The sequence below is a fragment of the Bos indicus x Bos taurus genome, chromosome 10, assembly GCF_003369695.1.
Source record: "Bos indicus x Bos taurus breed Angus x Brahman F1 hybrid chromosome 10, Bos_hybrid_MaternalHap_v2.0, whole genome shotgun sequence".
NCBI classification, from domain to species: domain Eukaryota; kingdom Metazoa; phylum Chordata; class Mammalia; order Artiodactyla; family Bovidae; genus Bos; species Bos indicus x Bos taurus.
In genome coordinates this window covers 60,567,632-60,576,391 of record NC_040085.1, presented here as the reverse complement: position 1 = coordinate 60,576,391, position 8,760 = coordinate 60,567,632, and positions in this window count along the sequence as shown.

Below are 8,760 nucleotides of genomic sequence, written 5' to 3'. Positions count from 1 at the left end.
TTAGGTATACAGCATAATAATTTGATATTTTTATAGATTATATTCCATACAAAATTATTGTAAAATATTGACTATATTCCTCATGGTGTACATTACAGCCTTGTAACCTATTTATTTTATACCTAATCGTTTATACCTCTTCATCTTTTTCACCTATTTTATCTCTCTGGTAACCACTAGTTTGTTTTCTGTATCTGTGAGTCTATTTCTTTTTGTTTCATTTGTTCATTTGTTTTATTTTGTAGATTACACATAAAAGTGAAAACATACACTATATGTCTTTCTCTGTCTGACTTATTTCACTGTTTAGGGCCATCCAGTTGTCACAATTGGCAGCATTTCATTCTTTTTATGGCTGAATAATACTCCATTTGTGTATGTGTGTGTACATGTACGTATGTATGCGTGTGTTCTAAGTTGCTTCAGTTATGTCTGACTCTTTGCGACCCTATAGACTATAGCCTGTCAGACTCCTCTGTTTATGAGGTTCTCCAAGCAAGAATACTGGAGTGGGTTGCCGTGCCCTCCTCCAGGGGATCTTCCAACTCAGGGATCAAACCCACATCTCTTATGTTTCCTGCATTGGCAGGTGGGGTCTTTATCACTAGTGCCACCTGGGAAGCCCATATATATGTATATTACATTTTCTTTATTCGTTTATCTGTTGATGGACACTTATGTTACTTCCATTTCTTGGCTATTGTGAATAATGCTGATATGAACATTGAGGTATTAATAATTATATTCTATTTTGAGCAGATGGAAAAGAGAGTAGAAGGAGCTTTGTCTGAGGTAGGCAGGCAAAAGGTAAAGGAGTCTACTGGAGAAATAAGGGAATTAATGATATTTCAATTTCTCAGTGTTTGAGCATCTGTTATAAGGAAGAGGTATTTATCTGAAACAGTCTGATATGGGAGTTACTGAGAGGTAAGAGGTAGAAGATAATAGAAAACAGACTTATAGGGGACAGTCACCTACTCCAAAAAGGAAGAAAGAGAGGGTATGAAAGAGACATTCATGGTATAATACTTTGAGCCAATTATTAAGTGGTGTTCATCCAGAACAAGGAGTAAACTGACAAATAATTTTACATCTTTACCATTTATCTCCAATGTTAGCTGATACCTAGTATATACTCAATAATAAATTTTCACAAGTGGTTTTAAGACACAATAATTCCTGTTATAGGATCACTAGCATTTAAATGTAGAGTTTTGAGAAGAGTGCTTCATGTCTTATCTTTGAGATTTGTTAATCTTGTCCCTTGATGTATTCCTTTTCCTATTTGGAACCAGTCTGTTGTTCCATGTCCAGTTCTAACTGTTGCTTCCTGACCTGCATATAGGTTTCTCAAGAGGAAGGTCGGGTGGTCTGGTATTCCCATCTCTTTCAGAATCTTCCACAGTTTATTGTGATCCACACAGTCAAAGGCTTTGGCATAGTCAATAAAGCAGAAATAGATGTTTTTCTGGAACTCCCTTGCTTTGGCAATTTGATCTCTGGTTCCTCTGCCTTTTTTAAAACCAGCTTGAACATCAGGAAGTTCATGGTTCACGTATTGTTGAAGCCTGGCTTGGAGAATTTTGAGCATTACTTTACTAGCGTGTGAGATGAGTGCAATTGTGCAGTAGTTGGAGCATTCTTTGGCATTGCCTTTCTTAGGGATTGGAATGAAAACTGACCTTTTCCAGTCCTGTGGCCACTGCTGAGTTTTCCAAATTTGCTGGCATATTGAGTGCAGCACTTTCACAGCATCATCTTTCAGGATTTGAAAGAGCTCAACTGGAATTCCATCACTTCCACTAGCTTTGTTCATAGTGATGCTTTCTAAGGCCCACTTGACTTCACATTCCAGGATGTCTGGCTCTAGGTCAGTGATCACACTATCGTGATTATCTGGATTGTGAAGATCTTTTTTATACAGTTCTTCTGTGTATTCTTGCCACCTCTTCTTAATATCTTCTGCTTTTGTTAGGTCCATATCATTTCTGTCCTTTATTGAGCCCATCTTTGCATGAAGTGTTCCCTTGGTATCTCTAATTTTCTTGAAGAGATCTCTAGTCTTTCCCATTCTGTTGTGTTCCTGTATTTCTTTGCATTGTTCGCTGAGGAAGGCTTTCTCATCTCTCCTTGCTATTCTTTGGAACTCTGCATTCAGATGTTCGTATCTTTCCTTTTCTCCTTTGCTTTTCACTTCTCTTCTTTTCACAGCTATTTGTAAGGCCTCCTCAGACAGCCATTTTGCTTTTTTGCATTTCTTTTCCATGGGGATGGTCTTGATCCCTGTCTCCTGTACAATGTCATGAACCTCTGTCCATAGTTCATCAGGCACTCTATCAGATCTAGGCCCTTAAATCTATTTCTCACTTTCACTGTATAATCATAAGGGATTTGATTTAGGTCATACCTGAATGGTCTAGTGGTTTTCCCTACTTTCGTCAATTTAAGTCTGAATTTGGCAATAAGGAGTACATCATGAGAAATGCTGGGCTGGAAGAAGCACAAGCTGGAATCAAGATTGCAAGGAGAAATATCAATAACCTCAGATATGCAGATGACACCACCCTTATGGCAGAAAGTGAAGAGGAACTAAAAAGCCTCTTGATGAAAGTGAAAGGGGAGAGTGAAAAAGTTGGCTTAAAGCTCAACATTCAGAAAACTAAGATCTGGTCCCATCACTTCATGGGAAATAGATGGGGAAACAGTGGAAACAGTGTCAGACTTTATGTTTTTGGGCTCCAAAATCACTGCAGATGGTGACTGCAGCCATGAAATTAAAAGATGCTTACTCCTTGGAAGAAAGTTATGACCAACCTAGATAGCATATTAAAAAGCAGAGACATTACTTTGCTAACAAAGGTCCATCTAGTCAAGGCTATGGTTTTTCCAGTGGTCATGTATGGATGTGAGAGTTGGACTGTGAAGAAAGCTGAGCGCCAAAGAATTGATGCTTTTGAACTGTGGTGTTGGAGAAGACCCTTGAGAATCCCTTGGACTGCAAGGAGATCCAACCAGTCCATCCTAAAGGAGATCAGTCCTGGGTATTCACTGGAAGGACTGATGCTAAAGCTGAAACTCCAATACTTTGTCCACCTCATGCAAAGAGGTGACTCATTGGAAAAGACCCTGATGCTGGGAGGGATTAGGGGCAGGAGAAGGGGATGACAGAGGATGAGATGGTTGGATGGCATCACCGACTCGATGGACATGTTTGGGTAAACTCCAGGAGTTTGTGATGGACAGGGAGGCCTGGAGTGCTGCAATTCATGGGGTCGCAAAGAGTCGGACACGACTGAGCAACTGAACCGAACTGAATCTTGTCCCTAGTATTGAGTGGAGAACTTTCTACCATTTATAATAGGGGCCATTAGTATAATAATTTTGTCATTGTCGTGATAATGTTCTCAGCTATTTTAGATCACACTGGATCAAGAATTTAACGTTAAAAAAAAAACCAAAAAACCAAAGCAATTTCCTAAGGTGAAGCAGATCTATACTGGCAGCTGTAAAAACATCACTAGGTGGAACATTGGGTTTGGAAGGAAGAACTCAGCTGAATCTTAACTGAATGAATTCAAACTCATTAAAAATGTTTTAGGTTCTGCAAAGTCAAAATGTCTTTTGCCTCAAGTGCTTTTCCCCTTGGCCTTTAAACTGGTGTAGTTTAGAAGAAATTTAATCTGTGTGTTTGTGATTCATTTACACTTAACTCATCCCTGTGTGGTTTCTTAAGAGCTAGTTGATGTTCAGTAATCTTTGGGGCCGATTCTTTTCCTTGGTATTTGGAAATGAATTTTGCCCAAACTAAATGAACTCAAACCCCAAAAGGTTCAAGATCGGCAAGCTCAGAATCTGTAAAGTTCATATTGGTTCCACACTTACCGAAAATGTGTCTTCCTCCTATTCCTGTGGGTTTCATACTCTTTGCTTTGGACTTTGTAGAAGTTCTCATGTACAAGTCCCTGGATTGATATTTGGCTATGCATTCTTGCATATTTCCCTTTCACAGCTATTCTACCCCCTCCAGAAACAGGAGATTCTTGCTCTCAAAAGGTTCTGACTCTACCATTACATTTTTAATTCACAATTAAAATTTTCCCTTTCCAGACTTCATCTGCCAAGAGCAGAAGTCCTTGATTCAAAACTTGCTTTCCTTTTATTTGTAAATATGTTTAATTTCACTCTAAAATGAGGCCTAAATTCAACTCCCCGCGCCACTTCTTCCAAACATGACCTTATACTTAGAAATTCTTATTTTCTTTCTCAGTATAGGAGATTTTTTCCCCAGTATGGTCTGCCTAAATTCTAAACAAGTAAGCTAAATTGTACAGGTAAATATGTGTTTGGATGTAATCTGTTCCTCCAGGCGACAACAGATACAAAGCCCGTTTTATGAGACGTGACTGGAGATCAGTCACCATTGTTTCCTTTTCTTTGTGGGCAAAGCTTTGAATTTAGGGGCCCACCTTTCTCTTATGTGACTTAAAAGTGAATCTTGATTGGTCTGAACCAATTATATTAATCCATCTTTGGTTTAGAAAGGGACTAGACTCCAAGGCTGGGGTTAAGTCTGGTGGAGGCGCTCTGGGAAGGACTTCCTCACTCTACAAAGAGGACCTGCTGGGCAAACGGCCTCTGTTTCTTCGGTTGCTTCCTATATTGTTGTGTTTAGATATTGCTGTATCTAGGTGTGATGTTTAGAACTGCATTAGCCATCCTGCGACTTGGGATATTGCAGTTCTGGGGACAAATCTGACACATGGAGGAATTCAGAGTAGAAAGAGGGTGAGCGTCTGGGACTCTGATGACATTGTTGGGCCACTGAATTAACCAGGCCACTCTTAGGACATCTTGTGATGAGAGATAGTAACATTTCCTTCTTGTTCAAATAATCTGGGGTTGTGTTTTCTGTTCGTTGGTCCCAAAGGCTTTCCAACAATTCACTTACTTTCCTGAATGAAATCCCAGTCACCTTTGGCTGTGAAAGGATCCGTAGTTTCTCAGAATATCAGCTGCTTTTCTACCCTTACTTGCTCTTACCCCCAGACTTAGCCACGTCTTTCCACCCATGGTTTACCACAGCGGGGGTTGTTCTTTCACTTCTCCCAACCTATCTATCTGAAATTTCTTTTCTTCCCCCCGAGCCACTAAATCAGTTCCTCCCTTTAAATCTTATCCTGCAGCAGACCCTTTCTCCTCAGCGTTTGATTAGCTCCCTGTGATAGCTTGCATGAAGGATGCTCTATAAAAGTGAATTATGCTGTACTGTGTTATACTGCTCCGCCCTGGGGCCCAGTAGGAATCATGGGAAACAGATGAGCACAGAGGTCAGAGGCGCAGACTGCAGAGGAAGCCTGCAGAGGGACTGCAACACTGTGACCCTCTCAGGGACACATGTAAAAGCTCCAGTAGTCTCCAGACTCTCTAAGGTATAAGCTAGAAGTAAAACACTAGTTTATGTGACAGCCTGGGAGCCCCAGGGGTGAACTGAGGGGTTTCATCACTATAGATCATAGAATTTTGAATAAGTGTGATATTCCAGAAGCTGAAATATTCTTTGAAAACAAAACATGCTATAAAAGCCCAAGAATGAGGTCTCCCTTGGATGTTTGCCAGGTTGAGCCTTTGTTTCCAGTGACTCCAAGAGAGTCCCTGTGTATAATTTAGGGCAAGTTAAGGAGCCTTGATTCCTGTCCTGAAAATTAGGCATGAGCTTTAATTTGTCCTGCAATGATTTACTTGATGGGACTCTTTAGAGTGGCTGTAGAACACGCAGGTACCACAAGGATGACACATGGATTTGTGGGGAAGCATTTTCAGGCTCTGATCATGACTTCTTACACTTCCTCTTTTTGTGTGGCTCTCTTTGTTGCTCCATCCGTTTCCAACTAACTCAGTCATCTGCATTTTTCGGACAGTATCTGGATTTCCTATCTTTCTGCATTTGCTCACTTTGTTTCTTCTCCTAGAATGCTCACTTCAGGCAAATCCCTTTTAGCTTCTCTTAGCCATCTTGCAAGCTTCAGATGGCAGGCCATTTCCCTGACATGAACCTTCCCTGGTTCTCTCAAGAGAAATCTTTGGAGTCATATCTGGCCTTGCATCTGTCTCTCCTGGATTATATGGGGATGAAACTCTTGAGTCTTTATTTCCTCATATAAATATTGGGGCTAATAATATTTCAGGATTGTGGTGAGAAGCCATGCCTGGCACTTACCAGGTGCTCTAAAATAGTATATTTTCTTATTTTCTCTTCCTAACTGAAAAGTGATTTTTCTTCTTTGGAATGTCCCTTGAAACTTATTTGAAACTGTTTGAAATTACATTTTTAAAGTTATTTGTGTAGAAAGAAGATGCCTGTCTACATTTGGCAATCATTTGCCCCCTGTATATTTTGTGGATGAGAAGTGAGATCAATAGTTGAGATAGTTGAGGGTGGAGATAGAAAGAATAAAATTTTCCTGGCATGTTTTTCCCCTTGAGTTATTCTGTTTTACTCTTATCTGTTCCTTTAAGCCAGGGTGACCATTCCTGTTAGAACTATGCCAGACCCAATAGGAGAATGTTTTGGACACCTGATCTTGCATACAATAAATTTTCTGAACTCTACTCCCTTGAATCCTACCTTCTCCATTTTTCTTCCTTCATTCTTCTGGCTTCTTTTCCTGTTCCTGGCCTGAAGCCAGCCCCTTGATCTTATGTTGTACTCAGCTTTTCTGGTTTGATCTCCCTATGATCTCTTGAACATGATTTTGTGTTTTCACTTACTCTGCCTCCTACTCCCCTGGACTCTGATGTTCCTGCCTGATCCTAGTTAAGACTCTGGAACCTAACTGTGCTGTAAGCCTCACTCCCAAGGGAATCCCAGGGTCTAGAACATTCCTTTGGTGATAATTTTAGGTACTTAAGGGATTTCCCCCTTTAAAGTACCTACAATTATTTAAAGCTAATTTACAAATATCACAGAACCATGCTCTAGACCATGCCATAGTTAGTGCCTCCCTGCTCCATTTTTCAGACTGAACAGTTTCGAAATGCCAATAGTAACCGTTCCCCATTTCCCTCAATCTTTCACTGGGTGTTGCTGAAATGGGATTTTATTTTATGTGAATTAGGAAAGTGAAAAGATTAAGTTAGGGGGCTTTGCTAATTTTGTCACTGATTTTTTGTCATCTCGGAGTGTTTTGAAATTTCATCTTGGGGGCTTTATGTTGCTTCCTCCTTGCTCTACTCAGTGGATTCTTCATTGTTGGAAACAAGAATCCACTGAATTCTGTTCCAGGTTTAGGCAAATACGAGTTTTCACCTCCAAGATTTTCTTTGGTAAGGTCCATCAAGGCCAAGTAGGAGAGATGGTATGCTACTTCTCACAAACTTGGGTCTCTGACAACACCACATATACTCATATCCACCCACCCACACACCCACCCACACACCCCATGCGCTGGGGTTAGAATCAACAATGAAAGCAGATATGGGAACAAAACTACAGTTTCAGCACAGATTCTAAGTGAATATTGGGAGGGCTGATTCTTCTAGTTTTATAGTCACTGCTCAATTGTCCCAAAGTTCTACAGTGTAAAATCCTCTGTGATTGAATTTCAGTTCAGTTCAGTTCAGTTGCTCAGTTGTGTCCAACTCTGCGACCCCATGGACTGCAGCATGCCAGGCCGCCCTGTCCATGGCCAACTCCTAGAGTTTACTCAAACTCATGTCCATTGAGTTAGTGATGCCAAACCCTCTCATCCTCTGTCGTCCCCTTCCCTTCCCACCTTCAATCTTTCCCAGCATCAGGGTCTTTTCAAATGAGTCAGCTCTTCGCATCAGGTGGCCAAAATATTGGAGTTTCAGCTTCAACATCAGTCCTTCCAATGAACACCCAGGACTGATCTCCTTTAGGATGGACTGGTTGGATCTCCTTGCAGTCCAAGGGACTCTCAAGAGTCTTCTCCAACACCACAGTTCAAAAGCATCAATCTTTCAGCACTCAGCTTTCTTTATAGTCCAACTCTCACATCCTTACATGACCCCTGGAAAAACCATAGCTTTGACTAGACAGACCTTTGTTAGCAAAGTAATGTCTCTGCTTTTTGATATGCCATCTAGGTTGGTCATAACTTTTCTTCCAAGGAGTAAGTGTCTTTTAATTTCATGGTTGCAGTCACCATCTGCAGTGATTTTGGAGCCCCCCAAAATAAAGTCTGACACTGTTTCCATTGTTTTTCCATCTATTTGCCATGAAGTGATGGGACCAGATGCCATGATCTTCGTTTTCTGAATGTTGAGCTTTAAGCCAACTTTTTCACTCTCCTCTTTCACTTTCATCAAGAGGCTCTTTAGTTCTCCTTCGCTTTCTGCCATAAGGGTGGTGTCATCTGCATATCTGAGGTTGTTGATATTTCTCCTGGCAATCTTGATTCCAGCTTCTGCTTCATCCAGCCCAGCATTTCTCATGATGTACTCTGCATATAAGTTAAATAAGCAGGGTGACAATATACAGGCTTGATGTACTCCTTTGCCTATTTGGAACCAGTCTGTTGTTCCATGTCCAATTCTAACTGTTGCTTCCTGATCTGCATATAGATTTTGCAAGAGGCAGGTCAGGTGATCTGGTATTCCCATCTCTTTCAGAATTTTCCACAGTTTATTGTGATCCACACAGTCAAAGGCTTTGGCATAGTCAATAAAGCAGAAATAGATGTTTTTCTGGAACTCCCTTGCTTTTTCTATGATCCAGTGGTTCATCCATTTGATCTCTGG